Source organism: Sciurus vulgaris (assembly GCF_902686455.1).
Source record: "Sciurus vulgaris genome assembly, chromosome: 9".
NCBI classification, from domain to species: Eukaryota; Metazoa; Chordata; class Mammalia; order Rodentia; family Sciuridae; genus Sciurus; species Sciurus vulgaris.
This window is the reverse complement of record NC_136469.1, coordinates 59,970,212-59,984,966: the sequence shown is the minus strand read 5'-3', so window position 1 is coordinate 59,984,966 and position 14,755 is coordinate 59,970,212. Positions and strand designations below refer to the sequence as shown.

Sequence of the window (14,755 nt, the reverse complement as noted above, 5' to 3'; positions counted from 1 at the left end):
CTTATTTTGGTGCTTGTTTTTCGGTGTAGCAGGGGTCTTGCAGTAAACAGTTGTTTGATGTTTGGTAGGTTCTGCTCATCTCTGGGAGGCTGTTTGATCTTCAGTCTGTGAGCTAAGACAGGGAGTCAGCATGATCTAGTCTTTCTTGAACCAGGGAATTTCACCCAGGAGTTCCCAGAAGAGCGGCTTCCCTCTTCTGCAAGTGGCTCAAACAAATGCATAATCCATTTAGGGCTTCCAACAATTAATATTGTCAAAATGGCCATACTACCAAAAGCATTATACAAATTTAATGTAATCCCTACAAAGATCCCAATGACATTCTTCATAGAAGTAGAAAAAGTGGTCATGAAATTCATTTGGAAAAATAAGAGGCCTAGAACAGCCAAAGCAATCCTCGGGGAGAAAAGTGAAGCAAATGGCATCACAAACACCAGACCTTAAATTATACTACAGAGCTATAGTAACAAAAATGACATGGTATTGGCACAAAAACAGACATGAAGACCAGTGGAACAGAGTAGAAGACACAGAGTCATATACAGAGTCATAAATAATTATTTCATACTAGACAAAGAACCCAAAAACCTACATTGGAGAAAAGAGCCTATTCAACAAATAGTGATGGGAAAACTGGAAATCCATATGAAGCAGAATGAAATTGAACCTCTATCTCTCACCCTGCACAAAAGTCAACTCCAAGTGGATCAAGCATTTAGGTATTAGACCAGAGACCTTGTACCTAATAGAAGAAAAAGTAGGCCCAAATCTTCACCACGCTGGTTGGAACCGACTTTCTTAACAAGATCCCTAAAACATAAGAAGTAAAATCGAGAATCAACAAATGGGATGGAAGAAAACTAAAATGCTTCTTCACAGCAAAGGAAACAATCAAGAACATGAAGAGAGAGCCTACAGAGTGGGAGAAAATCTTTACCACATGCACCTCAAATAGAGCATTAATCTCCAGAAAGAGCAAAAAAAACAAAAACAAAAAAAAAAAAACAAAAACAAACAAACAAACAAAAAAAACCAAACAAACAAAAAAACCCAGTCAATAAATGGACTGAGGAACTGAATAGACTCTTTACAGAAGAAGAAACACAATAGATCCAGAAATAAATGAAAAAAATTTCAACATCTCTAGCAATTAGAGAAATGCAAATCAGAACTACTCAAAGATTTCATCTCACTGCAATCAGAATGGCAATTATCAAAACTATAAGCAATTATAAGTGTTGGCAAGGATATGGGGGAAAAGGTACACTTGTACATTGCTGGTGGGACTGTAAATTGATGAAACCACTCTGGAAAGCAGTATGGAGATTCCTCAGAAAACTTAGAATGGAACCACCATTTGACCGAGCTATCTCACTCCCCGTTTTATACCCAAAGGACTTAAAATCAGCATATTACAGTGACATAGTCATATCGATGTTTGTAGCAACTCAATTCACAATAGCTAAACTATGTAACCAACCTAGGTACTCTTCAACAGGTGAATGGATAAAGAAATTGTGGTATATATACACAAAGGAATATTACTTGGCCATAAAGAAGAATGAAATTACGGCATTCACTGATAAATGGATGGAACTGGAGTACATCATGCTAAGCAAAATAAACCAATCCCAAAGAACCAAAGGTCGAATATTTTCTCTGATATGTGAATGCTAATCCACAATAGGGGGTGTGGGCTAAGGAAGAATAGAGGTACTTTGGATCAGACAGAGGGGAGTGAAAAGAGGGGAGGAGGTGTGGGGGAGGAATAGTAGTAGAATGAATCAGACATTATTACCCTAAATGCATATATGATTATACAACCATTGTAACTCTACATCATGTACAACCAGAAGAATAAGAAGTCATACTCCTTGTATGTATGATGTTTCTAAATGCATTCAACTGTCATGTGTATCTAAAAATAACAAATAAAAAAAGACTCCCCCTCAAAAAGAGAAAATAAAATCCAGAGACAGGCATTTATTGCCTCCATTAAAAGAAAATTGTGGAAAAGAAGATTCAAGAGGAAATATTTCATTGGGTACTATTGCACTAGCTTAATGGGTCAAAAGCAGAGTTCTCTCCTCAAAACATAAGCCTTCTTCCTGCCCTCCAGAAAAATATAAAACCTGTGGTGGCCACTGCCCCGTGGTCCACAGCAGCAGTTCTTAAATTTGCACAAGAAGCACCCAGAGGGCTTATTAACACATGATTGCTGCTCTTCATCAGTCTCCCTCCATTTCTGATAAACAGGCCTGAAGGGGGCCGAGGATTTGCACTGAAAACAGGTAAGTTTCCCAGGTAATGCCCATGCTGTTGGCATGGCAACCACACTTTGAGAGCCCTGCTTATTGAGAGCCCTACTAAAGAGAAATTTGACCCAGGGAAGAAGGAAGACACTTAAAATCATAAGATTATTAGCCTTTCCGATGTTTATAAACTGCAGGATGGTGGTGGGTAGACCCAAAAGTAAGGTCTGTACTTTTTGCAGTAACATATGTATTTCTGCAAATAATAAGGAGCCTCTTATCCTTCCATTTGCAGGATAATGTCAAAGGAAATACAAAGACAGACCTTTCTAACTGGGATGTTCACAAGACAACTCTTCACTAGAATCAAATATTTCTAAAGAATTGAGAATTTAAGTGTATTGAAAATAGTGGAATTGGGAATCTTGTGTCATATATATATATATATATATTTTTTTTTTTTTTTTTCAGTGCTGGGGATTGAACTCAGGACTTCACACATGCTAGACAAGTGCCTTACCACTGAACGACATCCCCAGCCCTCATGCCATAATTTTAAGAGTGCTCATGGTCTTTATTCAATAATTTTAACTAGACAACTCAATCTCATGGAAATATTCAGAGACTTTTGCAAAGATTTAAATTTAATGATCTTCATCACAGCATTATTTTATAGCCCAAAACTATGAAAAGCCAAATACTTAAAATAAGAAATTAGTTAAACATTATTATGTTGCAGCAATGTGAAGAAATAAGATACAGTCATTAATATTTGTTCCTCCAAGAATATTGGAAAAGTAGAAGAGATAAATTTATAACATTATGAAGCAAAATGTAGATTGCAAAATAGTATATAAAGCATGAAATACACTTACAAATATTTATTTTCTACAGGCAACTTGTATAGTGAGTCTCTAAGTGCTTAAGAATTCTTTGCCTGATTTTTCAAGTTCTCAACTTTTAAACTATTTTCCAAAGCTTCTTCAATGAATCTGCATTATATTTGGGTTTATTTTAATTATTTTTTTTTATTTTTACAGACTGCATTTTGATTCATTGTACACAAATGGGATACATCTTTTCATTTCTACGGTTGTGCACGATGTAGATTCATACCATTCGTGTAAACATACATGTACAAAGGCTAATGATGTCTGTCTCATTCCACCATTTTTCATACGCCCCCTCATTTCCCTCTACATAATCTAAAGTTCCTCTATTCTTCTCTCACCCCCCCACCCCCCACCTCCATTATATATCATCATTCACTTATCAGGGAAAATATTTGCCCTTTGAATTTTTGGGACTGGCTTATTTCACTTAGCATGATATTCTCCAATTCCATCCATTTATCTGCAAATGCCATAATTATTCTTCTTTATGACTGAATAGTATTCCATTGTGTATATATACCACAATTTATCTGTTGAAGGGCATCATTGTGAATTGAGCTGCTATAAACACCAATGTGACTGTGTTATTGTAGTATGCTAACTTTAAGTCCTTTGGGTATAAACTGAGGAGTGGGATAACTGGGTCAAAAGGTGGGTCCATTCCAAGCTTTCTGAGGAATCTCCATACTGCTTTCCAGAATGGCTGCACCAATTTGCAACTCCACCAGCAATGTAACAGTGTGCCTTTTTTCCCACATCCATGCCAACATCTATTATTATTTGTGTTCCTGATAATAGCCATTTTTTTTTTTTTTTACGGTGCTGGGGATTGAACAAAGAGTCCTGTGCTTGTAAGGCAAGCACTTTACCAACTGAGCTATCTCCCCAGCCTGATAATAGCCATTCTAATTGGAGTTAGATGAAATCTTAGGGTGGTTTTAATTTGCATCTCTCTAATTACTAGAGATGTTGAACACTTTTTCTTATATTTATTAATCACCTGTATATCTTTTTCTGTAAAGTGTCTGTCCAGTTCCTTGGCCCATTTATTGATTGGATTCTTTAAAGTTTTGGTGTAAAGATTTGTAAGTTCTTTATAAATTTTGGAGATTAGTGCTCTAGCTGAAGTGCGTGTGGAAAAGATTTTCAAACTGTAACAAGACAGGGATGTCCTCTTTCACCACTTCTATTCAACATTGTCCTTGAAACACTAGCCAGAGCAATTAAACAGACCAAAGAAATTAAAGGGATATGAATAGGAAAAGAAGAACTCAAGCTGTCACTATTTGCCAATGACATGATTCTATATTTAGAGGAACCAGAAAACACCACTAGAAAACTTCTAGAACTAATAAATGAATTCAGCAAAGTAGCAGGATATAAAATCAATATGTGTAAATCAAATGCATTTCTATTCATAAGTGATGAATCCTCTGAAAGAGAAATAAGGAAAACCATTCTACTCACAATAGCCTCAAAAAATAAAAATAAAATACTTGGGAATCAATGTAACAAAAGAGGTAAAAGACCTCTACAATGAAAACTACAGAACACTAAAGAAAGAAATTGAAGAAAACCTTAGAAGATGGAAAGATCTCCCATGTTCTTGGATAGGTAGAATTAATATTTTCAAAATGACCATTCTACCAAAGGCACTCTACCAAATCAATGCAATTTCAATTAAAATCCCAATGACATTCCTCACAGAAATAGAGACAGCAATCATGAACTTCATCTGGAAGAGTAAGAGAATTCGAATAGCCAAAACAATCCTGAGCAGGAAAAGTGAAGCAGGAGGTATCAGACATTCATCTATACTGCAGAGCAATAGTAATAAAAATGGCATGGTATTGGCACCAAAATAGACAGACAGATCAATGGTACAGAATAGAAGACACAGAGACAAACCCACATAAATAGTTACCTCATATTAGACAAAGGAGCCAAAAACATTCAATGGAAAAAAGATAGCCTGTTCAACCAATGTTTCTGGGAAAACTGGAAATCCATATACAGTAAAATGATATTAAACCTCTATCTCTCACCCTGCACAAAACTCAACTCAAAATGGATCAAGGACTTAGGAATTAGACCAGAGACTCTGCACCAAACAGAAGACAAAGTAGGCCCGAATCTTCATCATGTTGGCTTAGAATCAGACTTCCTTAACAAGACTCCCAAAGCACAAGAAATCAAAGCAAGAATCAATAAATGGGATGGATTCAAACGAAAAAGCTTTTTCTCAGCAAAGGATACAATCAATAATGTGAAAAAAGAGCCTACAGAGTGGAAGAAAATCTTTTCCACATACACTGTATTATATTCGTTAATGGAAAAAAATCCCAATAAATGGCTTGAGTATTTTTTAAGCAACCTGCATAGCAATGAATTTGAATTTTCAGACAGAAGTGTAAAAATAAAGAGGTATGTTATAGTAGTTAATATTTCTTAAAAGGCAACTACAGACAGGATAATAATATATATCATCTGAATATAATTATCACATTACAATATTATCTACCATATATTACAATATATTGTTCTGCAATACAATATCATATGTATATACAATATTCTAATATGTGATTATGCTAATTTTACAGAGATGATAACATCAGTTTAGGAAATCAAAGTAACTTGATAATAAGGGGCTGAAGTGAATTTTGAACCCAGGTATCTCTGACTTTAAAAAACCTGTTCTTTCTATCCCATGGCACAAGAGTTAAAGACATACAAACCTTTAGAGAAGATTGAATTCAAGGGATGATTGTTGACTGGGCTATACATTCAAGGAGTAGAAGAAAAATATTGGTTTCTGTTATGTCTTTCGATGACTATCTTTTGACACTACTTCTGCTGGATAAATTCTTATTAAAAGGCTTTGATTACGCTGCTTGTCCATCATGCCTCCTTTCATGCCCTGGGGTGGCTGACCTGCCCCTGCAAAGCCAGACAGCTTTGCTCTCAGTCTCTTGCCTCGCCCCGGTTTCCCTGGTCCTGTCCACACCTAGCCCTCTGTGTTCCCCTGCCCGCCCCATGCTGGGTGGTTGACATGGATCTCTTCTTTGTGGCTGTTGGCCAGTTTCCTCTTTGAATCTCCATGCCTCTGGCAAGATTTAAACTAGACAGCTTCATCATCATATCAAGCATTCTCACCATATTTAAAGGCTTCCTGAAATCCTAACCTCTTCAGGAATCAGGGCGCCTGGCATATAGTAGGCATTTGTTCTATCCCAAAGAAAGGTGACCTCTTCACATCCAAGTGATTTCTGCCCTCAAGACTCTAATATGTTGCCCTAAGCACACAATGCAAATATGCCCACCAAAACTTTTTGTGGTGGGGGGGGCAGGGATTAAACTCAGGGGCACTTTATCCCTGAACTATATCCCTAGATCTTTTATTGATTTATTTATTTATTTATTTATTTATTTTTATCTTGAGACAGGGTCTCACTAAGTTTCTGAGAGTCTCACAAACTTACTGAGGTTGGCCTCAAACTTGAGATTCTCCTGCCTTAGCCTCCTGAATCGCTGGGATTATAGGGGTATGCTACAGCACCTAGCCCACCAAAACTTTTACAAACTACTCTCGTTCTAGTTTCTTTTTCCCCCTTAGAATGTTTGACTGAGCCTACACTGATCTAAGAACTAACTTTAGAATTTCTTTCTAAAAGTATCCGTTTGCCAGTTGTGCTGTTGCAAGCCTGTAATCCCAACTACTTGGGAGGCTGAGGTAGGAGGATCACAAATTAGAATTCAGCCTCAACAATTTAACAAGATCCTGTCTCAAAATAAAATACAAAGGGCTGGGGATGTAGTCAGTGGTAGAGCACTTGCCTAGCTTGTACAAGGCCCTGGGTTCAATCCTAAGTACTGGGGCGGGGGCAGGGGAGTATGTATCTAAAAATACCTCTTAATGGGTATGATATTTTTAAAATATGTCCTCAAATTCTTTGGCACTCTTCTTATTAAGAAGTGGATTGGTGTTCCTGTTGAATCTCAGTTCAACAATTGCTTGTTAAATAGAGATGATGAAAGTGGTGCTGTTTGTGAGAAACTGCCTTAAGAAACTGGCAGCATCTGCTTCCTGCTTCTTGGGATACACACTTTTGGAACATAGCCACCATGTTTTTAGGAAGCCCAAGCACCGAGAGACTCAAAGGAAGAGGAATTGAGCCATTTGCTCTCCACCCCAGCTGAGCAACCAGCTGACTTCCAGCATCAATCTCAAACATGTAATTGAGCCATCATGTAAGTGTATTCTGCAGTCCCTTCTCTACTGCTGTGTGAAGCAGAGAAACCTTACATGTTAAGCACTAGCCAAACTGCAGATTCATAAGTTAAATAAATGATTTTTATTGTTTCTAAGCCACTAAGTTTTGGGGTAGATTGTTGCTCAGCAATATGTAACTAGACAATAGTATGCTTGGTTTTGAAGATAAGGCCTTCTGCATAGACCAAAGGGTCTGCCTTAGTAGGGTTTCATTAGGTTAGATACTTTATAGAATAAATGGCCAGAGCCTACAATGGCACACGCCTGCAATTCCAGCTCCTCAGGCAGCTGAAGCAGGAGTATTGCAAGTTCCAGACTACCCTTAGCAACTTAGCCAGATCCTGTCTCAAAATAAAAAAGAATTGGGGTTGTAGATCAGTGGTAGAGTGGCCCTAGGTTCAATCTCCAGCACCACACACACGAAAAACAAAACAAAGAAAAACCAGAAAATTGGAGGGTTGGGAGCCAGCAACTTAGAGAGCAGAGTAAGTGGGAGGCTAAAGGGGAGAGAGCACTCCAGCCATAGGGAGAGTGGTTGGTGCACCAATGAACTCAACAACCAGTGAGAATTACCTTGGACTAGAGATGGGATGGGATTATTAAAGAATAGGAATGTCAGTGGTTCAAGTCGAAAGTGTTTGATGATGCAGCTTGCCTGTCTTGTGATGGACCACTTGCTAATCCCTAGCCTGTTTATCCAAATCTTCAGCAAAATCCTGCCACATGTATAGCCCCTGAGTCTGGAATACTTGGGATGGGATCGGTATGCTGTAATGAAAGCTAGCGAGGCAACACAACGCCAAGAACAGTGAGCACCTGAGAGAAATGGAGACTGTAGTTTGAAACGCACTGAAAGTAAAAGCTAGAAAGCCAGAGGTAACTTGAAAACGTAAGGCCTGTGACTGCACTCATTTTTCTTTTAGGCTCTGTGTCCCCCAAGTTCTGGACATATATGAGGAATCCTGGATATCCTTCTTTCTGGAGTATGGGTTCAAGTGTCTTGTGTGTCAATCCATGACTTGACTGTTGGATGATTTAACAGCTACATCACAGCACTGAGCATCACTGTAGGAGGTATTCAAATTGTGTGCCTGTGCTGTGTAGTTCTGAGAGGGGTAACTATTACTTTCCTGGGCCTCTATATGGCCCTCAGGGATACCTGTTGTCCAGGTAACTCTTTGGTGTCAGCAAAGCATCACATACCTGGATAGGTGCTCCTTAGAATGCTACTTAGACTCAGGTTGTCCAGGTGAAATTTTCTGGGAATAGATAAAAACCTGTGCATGACTTTTAATTTCTAGAGATGTAAGATCATAAATTTGTGTTTTCTTAAGTCACTAAATCTGTGGACATTTCTTACTACAGCAATAGAAAATGAGTTGAAATTAAGTAAAATATTGAGTGTTCAGTTAAATGAAGAACTTAAGTCAGAAACCAGAAGAAAATGAAAGTGTTCAAAATGTCCAAAACTTGTTGTTGTTGTTTTCTTAAGTTAAAATAAAACAAATGATGCATGCTTTCTTTGCAGTCACTTTTACTGGAAAAAAAAAAGAAACAATAAAACATTTTTTTTTCAAAACAGTCAAAATAAAAAACCAATACACAAAATTGCACAATCGTTTACAAATGCTAGCAATTAAAGGCAAGTAGGCTAGTCTCACAAGATCCTTGTCTAAGTCATTTTCTCCATATGCAATACACTGAAAAGATAATTCTCAGAGCTGTAGAGTTGGTTTCAAAGCCCCTTTAGTCAAGCTCGCTGCATTCTGTCATTGAATAACATCAAACCTCAGGTAGGAACTTTTCCACCAAGATTTCTCTGTTGATTGCAGTTTAAAATTTCACATCCTTTCCATATGCCACCAGGTTTATTCAGTCAGAGGTATAATTCAGTCTTCTCCAATGTCCTTCCTTATATATCACACAATGTACTCTCCCTTATTCATACACATCTTCCACAGTCTTCACGTTCCTTTCGGCCACCACTGTCTTTACTATACAATAATATAATTTATATGTAAATACAGAAATGCACATCTTCAAAGGTGGGGGTGGGGGTGCATTAGAAAATGCATACAAGTATGGCAGGTAATTCAGGAAGCCTGGAAAGGACTTTATGCCATTAACACTAGCCTGTAACAAGTAATTCAGAAACTTTAAAAAAAAATCAAACTAGATGTGTGTGTTTGTGTGTGTGTGTGTGATTCTGCACCATTATGAATTAAACAGGAATAAATCTAATGATGTACTCTAGCTGCAACATGAAACACTGAATGCTAACAGCTGATAAATGATGCTGTGAACATTCAGTTTCCTTCTGAGACGCGGGGCATACAAAAGAGTCCAATTTTCAGAATCCTCCCCTTGGCCTTGTCCTCATACATGTCACAGATGGACATGGTCTCTTTCCAGAGGATGAAAGTCTGCAATTCTGATTAGATTCAAGCTCAAGACACCACGTAGCAATGCTACATGCTTCATTAACAATTTTATGCACCTGTGAGGTCTACTTGGGACCCAGAAGTTAAAGAATACATAAGCAGTCTCTTGAAAATATATATCTTATCTATGTATATATCTCCTTAGAAATAATGTAAAAGCCTAACATAGTTATGGGTTTGATTTTTTTATAAGCAATTTTCTCAAACAAACTTACACATAATTTTCCCCCTCAACAGTACTGATAAAATACAGGGCACCTTTTTCTTTCAAGTATTTGGGTAAAATAACATACCCTGAGAATTTGGGGTGCAAACTTACACCTTGTAAACTGTAGAATGAAACTCCTCAAGCACCACATAGGAAATATATAGTATGATCGTTTTATACAAAGACTATTATTGACTGTGTTTTCCATGCACTTACACAGACTTATTATGAGGTTAGGGTCAGCCTACTTAGGAATCAATACTGTCCTGCAGTCTGTAATCCAAAATATTATTTCAGGTAGCGTGAGCATTCAATTTGTAGCAAACACAGACTTTCATTTCTATGAAGGATGAAGACAATCAAAATGCATTAAATCTTGTGAAGAAGCAAGGATGATAAAGTCAAATCTGAAATTAAGAAAAAGGGAATTTCTATCACTAGATATTTCCTAGTGATATGAGGACAAATTTGAAATGCATGTTAATATTTGAGAATTATTTTTATAAAGTTTTCAAAGTGTAATTGTTTTAGCTGATTTACTCAGTGATAAACATACAGACAATCTATATGCTGAGTCTTTATCTGTATATCTGGGCAATTTCAGTGAGTGTTTTCAGGAAAATACATTCTGGAGAATATAATTTTCACATGGATTACAAATGTGTTCAATTTTCCCAGAAACTATCCAAATGGGCCTATTTTTCAACATGGCCCTTTACCAATAGAGAAAAAAGAAGAAATGGGTCAGGATTTGTACACACAGTAATCTATGATTTTTCTAGAAAATTGACACATATGTAATCCTGAGTGGAAATCACAAAAGCCAGACTTATTAGATTCAAGCTCAAGATTCTCTTTAGGAAATGTTTTATTAATGGTTTTATGAATATAAAACATAAATTGGGTTTCAGTGGTTATAAGACATTGTTGGGGTAATGATTTTGTGTGCTAGAGGGTTTTGTAGACTTTTGTTTTATTCCCCTTTTGTTGAAAAAGGAAGGGTGTAACCATTTCCATTCAAATGTCCATGCAACCTCAAGAAATGATTAAATAATGAAAATGAGGATGGAAATTTCCATCACACCCGTGAAAAAGTTCTTTCCCTATCACTTAGGGGTGTAAATGGTCTACAGGTTTGTTTGGTATGATGACATTATCACTAGCCCATATGGAACTCAGAACACTACTTCCAAGTTACATTTTTAACCACTTGGCTATTCACTACCTCTTTGGCAACTTCCCAGTGGACTCAGCCTCTCAGAGCCAACAAATGAAAAGTTCTTTCCCAGTTTCTATGTTAGTTTATCTGAGAATGTAAGGCTCAGATCTATTGGTGATGAATATTGGTGAATAGTTTATGGGCAGCTCAAACCTCAGCTTTACCACATTCTCCTGGGAAGATATGTCTTCCATTTTGAGGAGCTAGCAATCAGCGACTGCTCAGTGTGGTCACTGGGCTTTCTTGAAAGTCACCTGTTTGGACATTATACATACTGTACACCCAAACCCTATGTAAGTTTCACTACTTAAGATCAAAAACTTGATATTTTATGGTGCTGTTTTGAGTGTTCATAGTCTGAAATCTTTGACACTAATGCTACTTTCTTGTTTCAATAGAAAGTGACCTTATTTCCAACCAACCTCTCTCAAAAATGAGGAAGCACTGATGTTTTAAGTTTTTTTTCCCCCAGTGGTGAAAAATTCACTTGTGGAGTGAATCTATTCATGTACCTGGGTAAGAAGACCTCTATAATAAAGGAAAAGTGTTTTCCCAAGTATGGTACAAGGACTTCTTTTCCATACAGAGACTATGTTTCATATTTCATGTCTCATGGAGATGAAAGCTTCATTTCACAGCTCACTGGCCCAATGAGTAATTGAATTGTGGTGAGATTTCCTGTCTTGAATCTTTCTCTTTACACACAAGAATTTTTTATTTTTTTGAGTGAGGTACCTTTAAGGAATCCCCTGAAAGTGCCTTCATTGTTGCTTTTTTAAAAAGTCTGGATGGAGGCATAATTACAAGATTATTCATATAAAATCCAGTCACATGAATTGCATAAAATTCTGTGGCTTCAAGAGCAAGTTTAAGCAGAAACCAAATATTGACAAACATTAATATCAAAATAATGCTTCTTAAAAATTACCAAAATGCCTTGGCTTTAAACAAATAAGTAAATAAAAGAAGACTCCTTAAAGAAAGTCTGGAGAATGTTCAGGTTTTAAAGGGATATTCCTTTAGGAAGGAATTAAGAAATATTTCAATGTAACACCTGTTGAGTATATGTTGACACCTTTTTAATTATGACAAGTTAAATAAGTATTTGTTCAATCAACCCTTCAGACTCACTGTGAACACTCACTCAGAACTGGGTTACAACTGAGGCAGTATCGGATGTCAGTGAAAGATCCAGTGATTTGGACTTTTACTATCTCTTAAAACCTGCCTCATAACAAGCAAGCACTGTAATTCGAGGTTACTGCTTTTGGGATGGCCGGGCTGGAGTGAAGCAGAGCCTCTGAAGTAGAGTTCACATTCTGCTGGACTACCTCAAACAGGTCACTCTTCAGACTCCAGTCTGGGATAGACAGGAGTGGAGTGTACAACTATGGAAGGAATCACAAGAAAAAAAAAATGCTATGCGCTCATAACAAAGGTTGGATTTTGAAAGGGAAATAGATATTTTATACCTTTCTGAGACAAAGAACTTAATTTTAAATGCAGTCACTGATTTTCCAGTATTTCAAACCATTCTATTTTAAGGCAACAAATAGTGTCATGGCATTGTACAGTGGGGAAAAAAATTAAAACAAAGCACAAAAGTTAAAACCATTGTTTTCCACAATTACACTTGAAATCATTCCAAACCCAATAAAAGAACACAGAGCACAACCAAGAGAATAACTAGGTTTGGCTGAAATATGATTCCAAGGGCAGGCCCATCATATTTTAAATCTAAATATGTGCTACAACTTTGTCAGCTACATTTGACATAGTCCAAGAACCTATAAGGTGATTTGTGATCCAAATTAGTGATTTGCTCACTCGGTTTATAACAGAAGCAGTCCCATTCTGTTGTGGGTTTTGATTGAAGCAGCCAAACACTTAAGGGATTGTTTGCCTACTCACAGGTGCAAGAGGAAAGAAGGAGAACAGAAAGCTTATATCTTGTATTAAAGTATAAAAAGAAATAGTTTTACAGGGGAAAAAAATTCAACCATTCAATCATCTTAGTAAAATTGAAATAACAAAACTGCCTTAAGAGAATTGTTCAGGAAAATATGAAAACTTACACACTTGGTTTATAAGAAGCAAAAATTAAGAATTACGCATGTGGAGGAAATTTTTCAGCTGGATTCGTAGTGCTATTAGATTTCAAATCTCTGATAGACTGTATTTCTGTCTTGCTCCTACAAGAAAAAAAAAAGTCAAAGTAAAGACTGTCAGTTCTAAACACACGTCTCACTCTTAAACAATCAAGAAAAATGTCAAAATATTTTATTTGATTTTTTTGTCTAGTTTCATTATAAATAACCATGAAGCATACATTTTAAAATGTATTTGGCAGGAAGAAAAACCTATTAGACATTACTCTGACTTTAAGAAAGTACCCACAGTGACATTTCTCCTCGAAAACTAAACTAAATGCATTCAACTATTCAAAAATAGTTTTAGAATTAAATGTTTAGTTTCATTGAAATCATTCATATCAAGGATAAAACAGTATAATATATGTTTCTAAAATTAGCAGGCAGAACTGATATTTAAAACTAAATGGAAACATTTGAAATTTACTATGAGTCAGTAACTTAATAAAGTGAATAAACTCTATACTAAGGATTATTGTAAAGTAAATGACCACTAATGAAATTATGTGGAATTGCACACAGTGCCTTTTGCATTAAATAAGAAAAATGGGTTAGAACATATAACTTAGTTACATCCATTCTAAGACAGCACTGGTATAGTCAAAAACTTACTAAAAGTCAGCTCTTTCTTTCTATCTCTATATAATTTTGTAAATCTACTAGAACTTTACTGAAGGAATACTTTTTTAATACATGAGAGTTGATGTTTGAACAAAATATTATGAAGATAGAATTAGAGTGGACTACAGGTAATATTTGTTAGGGATTAAAAAGATCCTATCATGTGGAAAACAAGCTGCAAGTAGTATCAAATAACAACTATCTAATCAATTATATGCAATCAGAGTATCAAGGCAAGGGGTATTTTAATCCTGTCATCCAGAAAAAGATCTGTTTCAATACGTGCTTAAGAAGAAAGACTTTGGGCTGGGGTTGTGGCTCAGTGGTAAAGTACTTACCTAGCATGTGTGAGGCACTGGGTTGGATCCTCAGTACCACATAAGAAAATAAATAAACAAAATAAAGGTATCATGTCCATCTACAACTAAAAAAAAATGTTTAAATAAGAAGAAGATAGGAATAATTATGATTTCAGAGGTCATATGCATATACTTCACTTTTATTGTTTCATATTTTATGAGAAATAATCCTCAGGATGAAAGGAACTGTTGTGTGTTTGGAGATCTCTTATTTGATAATTTTTCAACCTTAGGACATATAGATTAGTCAGAGGAAAAGAAAATATTATTAAAAGGAGAGGAGAGCTGGACGTGGTAGTGCATGTCTATAATTCCAGTGGCTTGGGAGGCTAAGACAGG

The 14,755-nt window shown here is 36.4% G+C and overlaps 1 protein-coding gene across 3 annotated transcripts in view; it reads right to left on the bottom strand.

Annotated features, from left to right (window-relative positions):
* Window positions 1-8,946: 8,946 nt before the first annotated feature.
* The window catches only part of LOC306669693 (uncharacterized protein C4orf54), a 58,589-nt gene continuing 52,780 nt past the window's right edge, over window positions 8,947-14,755 (bottom strand). For 2 of the 3 annotated variants that reach the window (XM_079153814.1, XM_079153813.1), the window contains exon 3: window positions 8,947-13,478. The gene's annotated coding sequence lies outside the window, so the exon portion shown is untranslated. The remainder of the gene's footprint in view (window positions 13,479-14,755) is intronic. The other variant, XR_013766203.1, reaches the window with a different exon arrangement.